The following is a 17,109-nucleotide window of genomic DNA, read 5'->3' on the forward strand; positions in this document are numbered from 1 at the left end:
CTCCCTAGCAAAAGGAAACAATTTTAGTGGGCCATTCCCAATTTTCCTCCCCACATTTCCTAAAGCAAATTATAGTCTGGTGCACTGGCCATCCAGCCAATAAAGTCGTGTGGTTGCATGAAGTTTATACAAACTTGGAAAGAGATGGATAAGTTTGGATGAGTGTGAAACCCTGTGAAATTGAAACACAACAGCTTTGGTTACCTTTTATTTGTCCTTGTTTTACTTACTTCGCCAGTTCTGCTTGGAAGCTGAAAGGCCAAAATACCATCAGAAAAATTGTTCTTGGGACTAGAAGGAAGAGGCAAACTGGAAACGAGAAATACCAGATATCACATGAGAATAGCTATTGTTGAGAGGTTTCCAGCTCAGTTTGGTGGGCCCTGGGATTTTAGTTAATTTAGAAAGGCATCCAGATTTGGGGGGTACTTATCTGAACTCTGATCTTTCTCACTGCTTAAAATGGACATCTTTGTTGAGAATGGACATTTCTAAAGAAGAGAAAAGTAATAAACCCTCTTTGTCCAACAGCGCACACTAGATACACCCCTGCATATGTCAAAGTCCACATATGTTAACTTCATTAAAAACAAGAAAATCCATAGTACTGCACTGTAGGTTTATGATACATTAAGAGTCACATCAGGGCAGCCGTCTGCATGAGATCCAAGAAGGAATGCACTTTATGTTTCCAATTACAGATAATGCTCAATTAATGCACTGGATGGGAATGAAAGGGAGTCACTATTTATAAAACCCTTGCCTCTTTCTCTTCCTCAGATCCATAAATCACTTAAAAAAAAAACTTGACAAACAATTCAAGGGTTGCTCAGAAGCTGGAGGAAATTAATAACCAAAGGGTGCATATGCACTGCAATAGACTTCTTGTTATCATGTCAACAAACAAGAATTCTCAGAATTGGAGTGGCATCCTGCTCGGGTGACCAGATGTTCCGATTTGATAGGGACAATCCCAATATTCAGGGCTTTATCTTATATAGGAGCCTATTACCTCCTACCACCATCCTCATTTTTCACACTTGCTATCGGGTCCTCCATCATCCTGCCGTAGTGTCTTTTTGGTTATGGTAAATCATCTCATCTTTTAGAATAATATATAGAAACTTTGACCCCTTTTGCTTCCTTCATCACTGGGTTTATATAATTTGAAATGTATGGAAAGAAAAAGAGATTCATAGAGTTTACTCACCTCCTGTATAACACAGAAGTGCACTGTTATTCCAGTATTGAGCCCAATAACTTTTGTTTGAATAAAACATCTCTTCCAGAAAGGCATCTTGATCTGAAGAGAATCCATCACTTCCACTGGTAGTTTGTTTCAACGGTTAATCACCCTTAGTGTTAAACCTTAGTGTCTCCTTTCTAGTTTGAATTTGTTTGGCTTTAGCTTCCAGCCATTGAGAAATGAGAAAGAGAGTGAAATTGAGAGACTCACCCATGACTAGATGTTAGAACCTTCCTAAATTATGGACTAGATCCTGTAAAAAAAAAAAATTATAGGATTTAAAAAAAAAAAAAGTTAAAATAATAAATAATTTTAAAAGGTTAACATCAAAATGAAACATTTCAAAATTATCAAAACAAAACATCGCATTTGACTGGAAAATATTTTTGGTTCATGAAAATTATTAAGATTTCAACTTCTCTCCCCAATTTGGGGGAAATTTGTTGATATCATGATCATTTCTGTGGGATGGGAAAAACGTTTCCCACCCACCTCTAGTGACTACATGATCATGCAATACTCTTAATTTCAAACCAAGGTTACTAATCCATAGCTGAATCCAGAGAGGGGCAGCCTCAGCAGCTGCTGGCTTGTAGACGTTCTGCATCCATTCTGACACGGCAACTACAGAGGCTTCTCCCATTCCAGGAAGGTGGTTCCCCTCAATACTAAGCCAGGTCTCTTCTCAGGAGCATTGCTCCAGGGCCTGGTTCCGATGTCAGTTACAATGATGTAAATCAGGAATAATTTAATTGGAGTAAAACAAGTACCGGTGCAAGGGAGATCAAAATCAGGCCCACAAACTGCGCCCTGCTCCTATGCTATGCCGGTGGCATGGGATTGATAGCTGAGGTCACAGTGAGCATGCCCCGTGCATCTGCTCCTGTCCTAACCCAGGAACAGATTCTTTTCCTTGCTGGCTAATGTCATTCACCCAAGAATGAAAGTGAAAAGAAATACACATGCTCAAAGCATTTCTCCTTGGCTGACAGCTCCAAAACGGAAGTCAGCCAGAGAGAGGAAAAGGCAACGCCGGGCCTCAAAGATCCATATCGCAGCGGAACTTGGGAGCTGGAAGGAGAAGAGAAGCACCTTCTCCAGCCATCAAGGTGAGGGCTCACGGCAAAATTAGGGAAGAGGTGAGACAAAGAGAGTTCTGGGCCCAGGCCCCTCTCACATATTGCATTGCAGGACAACAGGGGTCATTCCAGACCTAGGAGAAACTCTTGCATATTGTGCAGTCTTGGACCTTGATTAAACAAAGCATTTGCCTTGATTTCAGCCACTGGCATAACAGCACCAGTGCAAACCCCTTGTGCAGATGGGCAAAGCTGATTAAAATCACAGTTTGCACCAGTGCCTGCTGATCCCCAATTTCAAGAATAAGTAAACTGCACCAATGCAAATCATGGTCTTTATCTGTCTACACTAGGGGTTTGCATCACCACAGTTACCATGGCTAAAAATCAGGGCAAATCCCCCAGGGCAGACAAAGCCTCAGTGGGGAGTAGGGAGCGGACAAGATTTTAGACAGAGATTAATGACGCAGAGATCTGGACTGATCTGCAACTCCAGGCCACTGTGCAAGCCCCTTGCTGTGCAATGCTTTTTAATCTTTCGCATCAGGCCAACCAAAGTGAGTTAACCCACTACCCAGCCAGCAAACGTGGGTGTTCACTATTTCCCTGCTGTAGAAGATGGGTCTATTTTCACCTGGACACAACAAGTAACGTCATCCGCTAGTAATTTGGATTTTCTCTCTTCACTTTTTTTTTTTTTTTTTTTAAATCTAGGTCACCAGAAAAGTTCTTGTTCCATCGAAAATCCAGTCCTTTAGCAGCTCTTCATTCTGAATCAGACACATGTGAGGACAAGGTTTTTCCAATGCCAGAATTAGTTATGACAGACATGTGGTTGTCCTGTTAGGAGAAAACGGTCTGTTAAAAATACAGGGTCTGAGGAACATTGTTTCCCAGTAATCGGTTGCACAAGTTTAATAGCTAGAAATGGTTTCAATATTACATTTTCAATTTAAATAATAAAACCATATGTTAGTGGGCTAGCATCATAAAGAGATAATTCAGTTCAGGGACCTGTTACTTTGTTTTGGAATTAGATTAAGTCATAAATAAATACTACTTTTGTTCCCATCCAAACAGCCTCTTAAGACATTTTCCACCTGTTAAAGGACGTGTAGTATTGGGAGTCTTTCACAACAGTGGAAACTGGCTCGAACTTTCAACGCGTTTGTAAAAAATAAACCAATGTTGATTTATGAGTTGAACTATGACAGCGAACATGTAAGCAAATAAAAACAATGAACTGAGAAAAAAGCAAATATACTGTTGATTTGGCATTGCATGAATCATGCAGCCAAGCCCAAGAGAAAGAGAGATTCCTAGTTTCAGAGTGATGGATTGGGAAAGGGGATCTGATCCCTGGGTAATGAAATGTGAGGGGGTCTTGCCTTGTGCTATTGACCCAGAGGTAGCCTGGAGGAAAGTGATTACTTCTGACTGTGCAGTGTTAGTTAAAACAATCCCCTGGGCTCAAATATCAGCTATTAAAATAAATTCAGGAGACAGAGGAAGTGATGTTTATAAGTTGGAAGTTTGAGCCGCTTTTTAAACAACTGTGGATCTACATATTCTGAAATGGAAATGTGATACATTGGGAAGAGGGCAAAAGGAAATGACAGGAGGGTAAACCAAGGGTGAGCTAAAAGAACGAGGAGTACTTGTGGCACCTTAGAGACTAACAAATTTATTTGAGCATAAGCTTTCGTGGGCTAAACTCCACTTCATCGGATGCATGCAGTGGAAAATACAGTAGGAAGATATATATATATACACAGAAAACATGAAAAAATGGGTGTTGTCATACACACTATATAGTGTGTATACAAGAGTGAGCTGTTAGAGAGCAGGGAATCTGGAAGAAAAATTGTCCTTTCCCCCCCTTTTTCTTGAGACATTCTTGCAGGAGAAATTAAGGTACAGAATTTCTGATTTAAGGCCAGATTCTGGTAACCTGATTTATGCCGAGTATCATCTTGCTCTACAAGTAGACCCATCTGTTTACATGGGATTACTCACCGAGTAAGAGACTGTACAAAATGAGTAAGGGAGTAAGAAGTTTCTTATCATATGATTCTATGATTCTAAGTTGCCCCTTGTAAATGATAAAAAGAATGTACTGTTTTATAAACATGCTGTTACAATAGTTCTGAATATATTGCAATCTACGGCTGGAGGATTCGCAACCGATTACTGGAGCTGGCTGAAAATTTTCCCCGTGGAACATTTTTCCATAAGAAAATGCCATTTTGTTGAAACTGAAATTTTTGTTTGGGAATGTGTCAATTTCAACAACATTGTGTTTAGAAACAACATTGAAATAAATAATTTCAAAAAATTGAGTTTATTTTCATTATTAAAAAATAAAGTCAATCAAAACGAAAATTTTTATTGGTCCGAAGTGAATTTTTTTTTTTTTCAAAAATTTTATTTCACAGGAAATTTCAAAATTCTTTGGTTTTGTTCCTATTCGGCATGAAAACAAATGTCAAAACCACAGAATTTCCTGTAAAACAAAAAGTTGTGGTTCCCACACAGCTCTATTGATTACCATTTGAGTGGTAGTCACTGGTAAAAGTTATTTAGCAATCCAAAGCTCTAATTTGGGAACCAGCATGGCTAGAAGAATACACTGGGATCAGGAAATCAGGGCACTGGTCTCAGCTGTGCCACTGACCTACTGTTTGACCTTGTGCCAGTTACTTCAACCCCTTTTCCTCTCCCACTCTTCGCCTGTCTTGCCTGTTGAGCCGGTGAGCTCTTTGGGGCACTGATGATCTCTTATTATATTTATAGTACTTAGCACTAATTTGGGTCACAAGGTGCTACTAAAATACAAACAGTAGTGTAAGCAAAAAGCATTATTAACTGCCTCAGTCCATTTGGAGTTAAAGTTGACGGAACATTTTTACAAAATGTGAACTCAATCGTAATGCTAATCACTATAAACCAAGCCATGTTTGGTTTGCCTGTAGCTTTTGTTCACGTATCAATATTTGTGATTTAGAAACCACTGAGTTATCAAATACTTTTGTGCTGGACAAAGAACCAGGACTGGTCCAGCCTGGTTGCCCCTGAAGACACCACAGACAACACTGGTCCATCTACTAGAGGGTCACAGGCCATTTGTTCTTTTGTGCAAGAAGACAGCACCATGTAAGGGAGAAGATGGATTGCATGGGAATAGGGTGATGTTAAGCCTCCACAGTTTTGGATTGATGGATCAAACAAACATCCAAACTATGGACTAGATTTATGTAATTTGGTTAAGGGGAGGTTAAATTGTTGATCTTGTCGCTCATTGTTACCGCAGTAGTGCCCAGCAACTTCAGTCAGGATTGGACCCTAGTGTGTTTTGACACATAGGGTGAAATTAGCAAAAGGGCTCATCATTGGCCTGACTCTATTCCGGATGAAAGCAATTGTAAATCTTCTAGTAACTTCATTGGGCTCTGGATCAACCACGATAAGAATTAGTGATGCTATGAGGTGGTGGTTGGAAACAGGTTGGTTTATCTGCTGCCACGTCATAATACCCAGCACTAATAACCAATCGTGCCTTCAGCCTCCAACTTTCTTATCTCATCCAGCTGCTCAAAATTCTGGTCTGAAGTCCCACCCATCCCCTTTTGAGAGCCTGCCCCAATCCCCTAGGCTATATTCTATTCGTGGAATAAAAGAATTTAACATCATACTCTGGAATTTAAGCCCATAGTATTTCAAAAACTAAATACATGAGCAAATTCAAGGACTTCTGATAACTCATGGAAACCCTTTGAAAGGGAATGTATTTATGGCTAGGGCACATGACAAACTCTTAGCTATTTTCTTATTATCGTATAGTTATATTATTTCTTATTATAACTATGCTGTTTTCCCTATAATTATATAGATAGAAGGTACAATCTTAAATTGGACAAGATTATTTGTCTGAGCCCTGATTATGTACTGGGACTTTTTCAGGATGGCCGGGGCATTATCTTACTACTGTTCTTTGAGGCCAGGGATATACAGCAGCCTTTTCAAAACCAGCTGACTGGCTTCCCCACTCATCTGAAACCTCATTTGTCTATGATACAGATACACCGAAAAAATCTCCTTGTGTCTCCATGCACAGCCCTGTTATGTCCTTGTTTGGATTTAAGATGTCAACACCTTAATTTCAGGGAGAAATTCAGAGCTGTGTTATATGTTAGTTTCCTCTACCCCTCTGTAGTTTAAAAGCACTTTCAAATGTGTAGGTGAGGGAAACAAAATGGGAGCCTTCTTGTATATAACTTTGCCTTTCAAATGTTTCTCTGAAATTTGATTATAGGCTTTCAGAGACAAAAGACATGTCAGTCGCCCTGTCTGGAGTTGACAACAATGACCCTGACAATAGAATTGTCTATTTCCTCAATTTTAATTGATCACTGCTGGGTTCTGTATAGTTGCTCAGGAGTACATCCTCAAATACTGCTCACAGAGATCCAAAAAGTATAGGACGTTTTAGCAGGTTGAAAAGCGTATAGACTTAAAACACAAGAATACTGATTGATCTCTGCATCATGCTGACAAGGTTGGCCTGACCATTCTATTACCTTGTTTTTTCACGTATCGGTAACATCATCGTATTATTGTGGTGTTATCTGTGTGTCCTCCCAGGCTCTCATTACTAGAGCTGGGCAAATACCGGAAAATGTGGTTGTGAAGGTTTGTCCTTACAAAGTAATGTACCTGTGCGTCAATGATATTCTTGGCCTCTTCTTTTCATTTTTGGAGTCAAAGAGTTTAAGGCCAGAAGGGACGACCAGATTACCTACTCTGACCTCTTGGATATCACAGGCCATCCACACCACACAGCACTGGTACACTAAACCCAACAAGCGAGGGCCTTGCAAAACTTTGATCAACATTTTTAAATAAAAAAAAAAAATTTCAGTGAAAAACTCAAAATTCAGAACATTTTAACCAAGCCTAGCAACAATAACATGGGTAACAAATAGTGAATAGTCATTGCTTACTAGTTACTATTTTTACGAGGGAGAGACAGCATGATCTAGTGGCTAGAGCACTGGACTGAGACTCATGAGACCTGAGTTCTATTCCCATTTCTGCTGCTGGGTGACTTTGGGCAAGTCATGTTAATAGCTCCTTGCCTCAGTTTCCCTATCTGTAAAATGGGGATAACAACACTGACCTCCTTTGTAAAGCACTTTGCGATCTATTGAGGAACATATAAACTATGAGAGCTGGGTATTATCAGTGTTAGCTTGTAAACTAAACTATGTTTGCATAAACAGCTCACTAACAATTTTGAACAACAAATTATTAAACATGCAAGTAATTAACAAACAAAGGCTACATTCATTGAATTAATCGGAGACTGCAGATAGGTTGCCTAATTTTCCTCACAGCGCTATTTGTGCTCCAATACTCTGTTCACTGCATTTAAAGATATAATTTTGAAATCTAATTTGATAAGCGCATGTTTGTTTGCAAAATATTCATTAGGATTCCTTTCAGTCTATTCCATTCCATCCCACCCACCAAGCATCTGACACCCTCGTAAACTTTCTCTCTCTTTCCCGCCTCCCCAGTGCTCCTGTGAGGCAAGTAATTGATTAAGGATTAATACCTCTATTTTATAGATGGGGAACTGAGCCACCAAGGAGATTAAGTGATTTGCCCAAGTTTACACAGGAAACATATGGCAGAGCCAAGTTTGAGTTCTGTGTCTTAAGCACGAGCTCATCCTTATGCTTCCAAGCTGCCAGTGGCCCTGGAATCCATCTTGAACCACTTATTAGAATTATCTCCCTGAAAACAAATTGAAAGTCTAAGTGATCAGGAACTTTACCTAAACTTCAGAGGCAGGTTAATATGAGAGCGCTCTTTGTCCTGGTTCATTGGACGGGCTCTTCTGGCACAACCCAGAGCATTATAAACACTCACCACTTCTTTGTGGGATTACTTCATTAGACTGTTCCTACAAATCAATCTTTCTAGCTATCGGTTTCCAAAATCTTGTCCATAGTGGCTCTCATGAAAAACAGACATGAACAAAACTTGTGCAAAGCATAAAAAACAAAAAAACAACAACAACAAGGAAAAGTCTAGCAGTGAACGAACCTGGTTAGATTTGGAGGTTTGCTTCAGATAAGCATCTGAAAGCCGCTTGTCTGAAAGGTATCCAAAACTCTGTTTTAGCTCCCCAGTGGCTTTTAGAAGGTGGCATTTGCAGTTCCCACATGACAGCCCACAGCCGAAATCGACAAGCAGCCAGCAAGACGATGATCATTTGTAAATGAGTCGGTTTACCTGTGAGCACAGCATGTGCCATAGTAAAACAAGAGAGATAATTAAACAAGGCAATAGACCAAAAGAGAGCAGGAGTCATTCTACTGCCACAATTCTTAAAAGGTTTAAAAGAAAATCCGACACATTGGCATAGACTTCGAGCAAGTACATCCTGGAGGAAAAGCTGCAAGTACATCATGACAGCAGTGCACCTTTATCCTCTTCTGTTCTTTGAGAGCATGGGGGGGCTGGAAATGTTCTGCTCATTCGCTGTGCAAAGTAAGCGGAGACTAAGCCACATGGTGAAGTATTTTTCCCTCACTGGTACAATGTTAGGATCTCCTTCGATGGAAGTTTTGCCTGAGTAGGGTCCCAACTCAGCCACAGATTTAAGCACATGCCGAACTTTAAGTACATGCTTAAGTCCATCAAAGCACAGAAGCAAGCACGTACCTATAAGAATGGCCACAAATCTATTTCTATATAGCAAAGCACCTAAGCAGGTGTTTAACTTTAAACATGTTGGAATTAAGCACAAGCTTAAAGCTTTGCGCTTTGCTGAATCGGGGTGAACTCCAGCATGTGCCTAAAGTTAAATATGTGCTTCGATACTCTGCTGAATCAGGGCTGAAGTGAGTAAGACATGTGCAATTAGGCACAGAAATATACCAACCAGTAGAAAGCCAAGAAGGGGGACTTCCTTACCTGTTGTGATTTGGGTCTGGAAGAGCGTTGGAAATCTCTACAGCTTCACGTGGGGAAAAAAACAATTTGTGCCACTGACAATATGAAGTCAGCAATGTACATTATAATATTGGTCTTTTTTAATAACAAGATCTTAAACCAACACTTGCTGTGATGGCTTTTTAAAGCCAGGCACTCATTATAGATGGTGGGCGGGGAAATGGTAAAGGTTTTTCAAAAATGTTTATGAAATTATTGCATGGAAATGTCTAAAATTTCAACAAATGTCACCCAGCGCTACTGGATCCATAGTTGGGACCAGATTGTGAACCCTTTACTCACACTTGTGAGGAGGGGCAGTCCCACTCCCCCAGGTAGTCCCACTGTAATCCTCACCAACATAAGGGCACCTCAATAAAAGTGGCCTGATTTTCAGAGGCACTAAAGGTTATTTTCAGTGTAAACTCTGGGGACTTGGCTCCAATGCAAATCAGGCCTCTTTTAATAAAAGGGGAGAGTCTCAAAACTGTTGGCCTAACTCTGCTTCCGTTGACGTTAATGGGAGGTTCACTGTAAATAGCTAACGAGATGCAGAGCACTGCTGTAACAGTTACTTCTGATTCAATGGGAACAGAGATAGGCCAGGCCTGAGTCCTTTTGAAAATCCCCGTGTAGGTACCTGAATATAGACTAACTTTAGTCACCCAAATTTGAACAAAGATTTTCGACGGAACTGGCATTTCATTGGGCCTTGGCTGCTTAGCCACCTCAAGCTATATTTGCAAACCCCAGCCTTTGGGTTTAATAATTCCTGAATTTAAGCCCTTCTAGCAATACTACCTGCAAGCACAATGTGCTGTCCATCACTATAAAGTGTGTCCTTTGTTAGAGGCTGGCTTGAGTAAAGAGAGAGAAGTGACAAGGTGTCCCAATATTCTCTGTCCCTTATATTTTAGCTACATGTTAAGGAGCAAACTGCATTAAGCAGATGTATGGGCCTTAAAAGGAATACGGCTGGCCCAGCTGTATGGCACGGTGATGTTCTGCAAGGCAGCAGTGTTCTTCTGCCAAAGAAAGGTCTGCTTTGAAAGACAGTTGTAGTACCTGTGGGATGAGTGGGCGACACTCAAGAGAGTAAGAAGGAAGATGAAATAAAAGTATAAGGAGAATACTAAATGATAAAACAGAACCAGAGCAGTAATCCCTAATTCGGACTATGTAAATAACACTCTAGAGACCACACCCTCTTTCTAAGATTAGACTTCCTTGGTGTATGTATATTACATACATAAAAACCACTGCACACCGTTTGCTAACCCATCGGCCTAGGACCACAGCACAATTCTAAGATTTAAACACGCTGGTGATAAATGTGCTGTTATTCTGGCTGCAGCGTGTTATTTCTGGGGTATCAAGTGAGCTCTTATTATAAAAACAGAAAATTGGAGTTACATCTGGTGACTGACGCATGTGACGGTATCACTGCGAGGAATTCCCGTTTCCTGAAGCTTTTCAATTAACTTGGTGCACTTGCCTTCAGGTGCGACACACTTCGTTTTTCAGTGGCGCCCCCGCTTCCAAGCTGTAAATCAATGAGTAGGTTATTGTGCTTTTGTAGGAGCACTTTTACCAGTAAAATGAAACAGCAAATTATAAACCCCATGGAGATTTATATAGCACGAGTTGATGAAACGGTTACTTTCCCCTTCCTATGCTCTTTCAGAGAGGCAGGTTAAAAATAGCTGGAAATTTACAAGAATCTCAAACCAAATCTGAAAACTACAACCTCAGCAACTTGCTGGGCTTGGCCTAGCAAGCGCAAGATTTACTGTTTGCAATTTCTTCAACTTGTTCAGTCATTTTTATTATTTTTTTTTCAAATGCCCCTCTCCCCAAGTTGATGACAGACCTGGCAAAAACATCTGTGCAAATAAAGCAAGGAAAAGACTAGGGAAACCTTGGCAAAAAGCCCTGTGTGTCTGTTATGGAAAAGAGATACGATGAAAGCATCCCTTACCGCTCCACCCCAAAGTCTCCCAAGTTCTAATTTGTCACCTAGGATATTAGGACTCGATCATTATTGTTATTAATTTGCACGGCTGTCAGGCCTAGAGGCCCCGATCCAGGATCAGGACCCCCAGCATGCTAGGCATTGTGGGTAAAATTTTCAAAATCATTTAAGTCTAATTTTCAAAAATGGCTTCAGAACCTAAGTCTCACTGAAAAAGCAGCAGGATTTTGAGGATCTGGGCCTAAGTCCTGAGGTAATTTTTGAAAATGAGACAGGCTCCTTAATCACTTAGGTGATTTTGAAAATTTTAACCCATGTAAAAAGATGGTGCCTACCCCACCAAGAGCTTCTATTCTAAGGCCCTGATCCTACAGAGGTTTACTCACAGCATAGGCCGTATGCACTGAGTAATCCCATTGATTTCAATGGGACCGTCATACGGTGCCTAGTTAAACAAGTGCGTACGCCTTTGAGGGACTGGGGTCTAATCCCATGACAAGAATAAGCAGGTGAATACAACAAAGAGACAGGAGAAGCACAAGGTAACAGTGAGGGGATTGTGACAAAGAGCAGTAGCAGGGCAGGGTGGGGGATGGGAAGCAAGTGTTCCGTATAATTTCTATGCACACCCGTTGATTTTATCCCTGCCTGAGACATCTGATAAGTGCACTGCTGACAACGTCAGGATCTGCCTGCCAGTGTTTTCCATTCTGAGACGGTGTCAGCTCGAGTTCAAGCACTTGGCAGTGGCTAGTGGCATGGGGCTCTGAGACTCTCGATTTACCCCTCAGTCCCTGAAGCACCGGTTTGCATCTCCTTTTGCCCCAGTGGCATTTGTGACTGAATCCAGTCGTCTCTTCTTTACATGACTGAGATGTCCTCATTTCCTGTTTGGCCTCTCTCTCTGTTCATACTGCCGGAGTCCTGAGTACAAACACAAGCTGGCTCTCCTTCTGAATCATTCCTGACTCATGGCCTCAGCAAGGAAACACCAGATGCCCACCCGTCTTGGGACTGGCTTCTTTATTGCCCTTCCAGAAGCCCTCGAGGTCTGGCAATAAAATGACAGAAACCCCCAATAATTGCATCATCCCCCGCTCCCTGCTGAGACCTCTGCAATAATATATGACACACCATTCACAAAGCTGAACTCCCTGTTCACATCAACAGCTCTGTATTTTACAATGATCAGCAAATCTGTTTTCTCCTCTCCCTCTTCGCATGGGACACAGTCACGTAAGCAATGAACAGCTCATTACAAATCCACTTACCCAGCCTTGCATCCTTCCCTGCTCTGCATTTCTGTGCTCAAGAGTCCTGTATTTTGCTACCATTCTTAGAAAACTCCTCTTCCTCTTAAAAGGTGTTGGGCCTGATCCTGTTGGGATCTGAATACAATTGACTGTGGAAAACAAAACAAAAACAAACTGATGAAGTGAGCTGTAGCTCACGAAAGCTTATGCTCAAATAAATTTGTTCATCTCTGAGGTGCCACAAATCCTCCTTTTCTTTTTGCGGCTACAGACTAACACGGCTGCGACTCTGAAAATTTTCCCTGTGAACATTGTTGACCAAAGCTGTTTGTCTAATTTTTTCAAAATATTTTCCAGATTTTTGTCAAAAAACAAAAAATGGGGTTTTGTTTTTGTTTTGCTTTTTTTTTGACAACTAAAAAGGTTTTGGCAATCCCTCCCCACCCCAACACACACACATTTTAGCTGAAAATTGAAAAACGTTTGGTTGTTGGAAGAAAAATGATTGATTTAGTGGTTTCCGATGGAAACAAAGATTGTTGTTCAAGAAAACAGATTGTGTCCACAAAATGTTTCATTTAATCGAAAACACAATTTTCTCTGGGAAAAAATTTCAACAGAACATTTTCCACTAGCCCTCTCATTTCCGTTCTCCTGCCTGGTGATACCCTCATCCCTCTGCAGTTGTTTAAATTCTGCCCATCCGTGCAACATTGTTCATAGCCGGTGTCTGTATTTGCCTGAAAATCTTCACAATAAAAATAAAGGCAAAGGCCCAGATTTTTAGAGGTATTTAGGCACTGCTGAGCTGAGCATTGCCATGGAGCTTAAACCTGGTATTCAAAAGTGATTTAGGCACTCAGGAATCTAAATCCCCTTGACTGTCTATGGGATTTTGGCACAATGTTCACAGGGAAAGTTTTCAGAACAATGTTCCCTCTGAACTTGACAGATGGTTTTCCATTCACTTTAATAGAAACAGAAATAAGCCAACATGGAGCATTTTTGAAAACCCTCCCGTGACAGTGTTGTAGATCCCGCACACATTTTTTCTTTCGCCACATGGGATTTGTTTTTGCCCCGTTACATATGCTGTGATGCCAACACATAATGGAACGAACAAGGTGGTGGCGGGGGAGGGGAGGGAAGTTCAACATTAACTATGACCCGGCTTGGCTTTGTAGGACACAGTCAAAGGCAGTGGTCTAGTGACTTAGGCCGTGGAGTGGGACTTAAGACCTGGATTCTATCCTTGGCTCTGCTAATCAGCCACTGAGTGACCTCAGGCAAGTTACTGTGCCTCAGTTTCCCCATCTGTAAAATGGGAATAATGATACGGACCTCCTTTGAGATCTGCTGATGAAAAGCACTAGATCAGAGCTAGGTGTCCCTATTACCATAAATGGAGCATCAGTCTCACTCCTACAGCAATTTGATCGCACAATCTTCCTACTGAAGTCCAGACAATTCAGAATCGGACCGGATTTTGTCTTGCCCTCGGGTGGGCTCTAAGGATTTAAGAAGGGTGCAGGAAGCTTCCCTTCTTCCACCCGCGAAGCTCGTGCAAGTACAAGTAGCAGTCACTGCACTCCCATGGAGCTCACCTCGCTCCACAGGAGGCAAGGGGAGAAGGCGGGGCCATAACTTTGGGCACTTTCTGCAGAGGCTGTGGTGTCCGCTGGGATTAACGCCGGCACCTGCTCCAAAGGATGGTAACCCCCGCCCACTAGAGCATTGCAGTGATACATTGTCCCCACATAGATACTGCCAAAGTGGTACACTCTATCTAACCTTTAAGGCTTAACTCTATCCTCATTACACCTGCATAGAGAGGTCAATGGGATTGTTCACATGAGGGTGCCCATCCATTTCCCTGCGTTCATCAGGATATTAAGGACTAAGGGAGTTAAAGCAGTGAAGCAATGATTCCAACCAGGGCTGCTTGAAAACTTTCTGTCCAAAATTTTTGACAATGGAAAACTGGGCTTTCGACAAAACGAAGAGTTTTAGCAAAAGTGTCTACTTGACTTGGAAATTGTCAATTCTTCATCCGAAGATCTCCAAATCAAACAGTTTTGACCCAAAAAACTCAGCCAAACATTGTCCAGCTGTGGCAGTTTTTGACTGAAAAAAATCGTTGTTTTTCACTTGCTAGAAAACCATTTTTAAAGAAGTTATCAGGGTTCTTGGTTTGTGAATGAAAGGTCAAAATTTTCTGCAGAAAAACCCAACCTTCTCCTGCAGTGACAAATTCACCATTGGCTTATGCTGGCAAAATCCCAGACACAGTGCAGAAAGTCTGCTGTGGGGTGGAGGAAAGTGGTTGTGACCTCCTCTTTTCAGGCCATCAGCAAATGCATTGATTCACTGCACCCTATAAGAAGCTTCCACCAGTGGTGCATCTAAGGAGCCTTCAGTAGAAGCTCAAGCTACCCCAGCCAGCAGAAGCACAAAGTAGGGACTAGTAGAAACTCCTGGAGCCCTGTGCCATGGATGAAGCCAACTGGAAAGAACTGAGTCTGGCTCCCTAGTGCAGGGAAGGAAAGTTTGCATTTCCTTGCACCATCTGGGGTGAATCAGGCCCACAGACGATTGCTGCTGTTGCTCCAAACCTCACAAATTCTTGTGCGTCCCTAGCTCGTAAATGTTCACAAATGGTTTGAGTTTCTACACTCATTAGGGCTTAGAGGGGTCATTTGTCAGGACCAAAGAAGTCCTCCCCAAGAACTCTGTGTAATAAGTCAGCAGCTGTCTGCAAACCACGAGGAGACATTTGTTGCAGTCAGCCCAGCCTGCTGTCAGCAAGCAGGCCCCTGACCAGCCCTAGTAAATGTTTTACTGATTTAATATTAAATTAACTGTCCAGGCAGCAGGAGTGTGTTATTTTTAATGGTATTCTGATAGGAGGGACTGCGCTTTGCTAGAATGCACCTGTAAAATTAGGATTGCATAGAATTCTGCAAGAGCCGTAAAACGTAATGCCCTTTGTACAGAGCTTTCAAAAGCTAGACATGGGGAATGTTACATGATTTCAATTTGCAGCACGTCCAGTGACAGAACTGGGTTTTTCGAGGAAAGGAGGGAATTGTGTGCTCTCTAAGAATCAAATGCACTTGGTCTTGAATTTAACACCCCAATTCATCTCTGCACTGCCCAGAGCAGGCGGCCTGTGAGGAAGTGCAGCCATGGAGTAGGATGGTATTTAGGAAATCTGGCTTCTATTCCTGGATAAACTTGGTGACCTTAGGCAACAATAATAGCTACCTCCTATGTAGTGTTTTTCGCCCACAGAGATTAAAGCACTTTTGAAAGTGGAAAATATCATTATCCAGCTGTGGGGATTAAGGCACAGAGAGATAAAGTAATTTACTCAGCATCATCCAGTAGCTGCGGCATAAACAAGAACTCAGCTCTCCTCACCTCCAGTCCCATGTTCTAGCCACTGGGATATACTAGCTGCCAAAGGCAACATCAAGAGGTGAGACGGGTTCATGCAGTAGCATCCGCTCCTAGAGCCACCGTGCTTGAGAAAATGATGGTCACGATTGATCTCATTTACACCTGTTTCAATCCAGAGCAGCTCCCATGAAATCAGTGAAATCACACCAGTGCAAAACCAAGAGGAGCGTAGAATCAGGCTAAACGTCCACAGGAGATGTGGGGAGTGCATACTGGAACAGCAATGGGACTGCTTGTATGAGGTTTGCTGTCCCTGAGGATTTTCAGCAAGTATTCCACAGGATCAACCTCCTCACAACTAAGTGTAAAAAGAACAAAAGGAGAGAACATGAACCTAATTCTCAAGCACCAACTTTATAACATCTTAGAATGACAAAGGAACATAGCAACAACAACAACAACTTAATGTGTACAACAGAAGATAGCCACCTGATAATCCACACATATAATCTTCACAGTTATACATCGACATAAAGAGATATTAAATCTCAGCAGGTCAGTCCCCACAGAAACACAGTCAGAAGTAATTCAGAGCTCCCAGAAGCTTACGTTCAGTTAACCTGAGTCTCCGTTACAGTCTTTGATCACCAAAATCTACACCAGGAGTGGGCAAACTACGCAGTCAACATCCGGCCCGTCAGACCATTTAATTCGGCCCTCAGCTCCCACTGGGGAGCGGGGTCAGAGATTGCTCTGCTCTGCGCGGCTCCCAGGAAGCAGCCAGCCTGACCCCCCTCTGGCTTCTACATAGTACCTGGAGGCGTGGCCAGGCAGCTCTGCACGCTGCCCCGTCTGCAGGCACCGCCCCCGCAGCTCCCACTGGCCGCGGTTCCCAGACAATGGGAGCTGCAGGGGTGGTGCCTGTGGATGGGGCAGCGCGCAGAGCTGCCTAGCTGCGCCTTGGAGCCGGAGAGGGGACATGCTTCCAGGAGCTGCTTGCGGTAAATGCTGCCCGGAGCCTGCACCCACAACTCGCCCGCTGCGCCCTACTCCCCTGTCACAGCCCGGATCTCCCTCCTTCCCTCCGAACCCCTCAATCCCAGCCCAGAGCCCCCTCTTGTACCGCAAGCCTCCTAGTCCCACCCCAGAGCCCGCACCCCC

General features: G+C 42.4%; 1 long non-coding RNA gene across 1 annotated transcript; it reads right to left on the reverse strand.

The window, feature by feature from the left end:
• Positions 1 to 1,066: 1,066 nt before the first annotated feature.
• Positions 1,067 to 16,639, reverse strand: LOC141984249 (uncharacterized). Its single transcript, XR_012638704.1, has 6 exons — positions 16,558 to 16,639; positions 15,970 to 16,306; positions 12,568 to 12,698; positions 8,434 to 8,622; positions 2,960 to 3,165; positions 1,067 to 1,499 (listed from the first exon to the last, which is right to left on the reverse strand). It is a non-coding gene; the product is annotated as an uncharacterized LOC141984249 (long non-coding RNA).
• Positions 16,640 to 17,109: the final 470 nt, after the last annotated feature.

Source organism: Natator depressus, chromosome 3, assembly GCF_965152275.1.
Source record: "Natator depressus isolate rNatDep1 chromosome 3, rNatDep2.hap1, whole genome shotgun sequence".
NCBI lineage: Eukaryota > Metazoa > Chordata > Testudines > Cheloniidae > Natator > Natator depressus.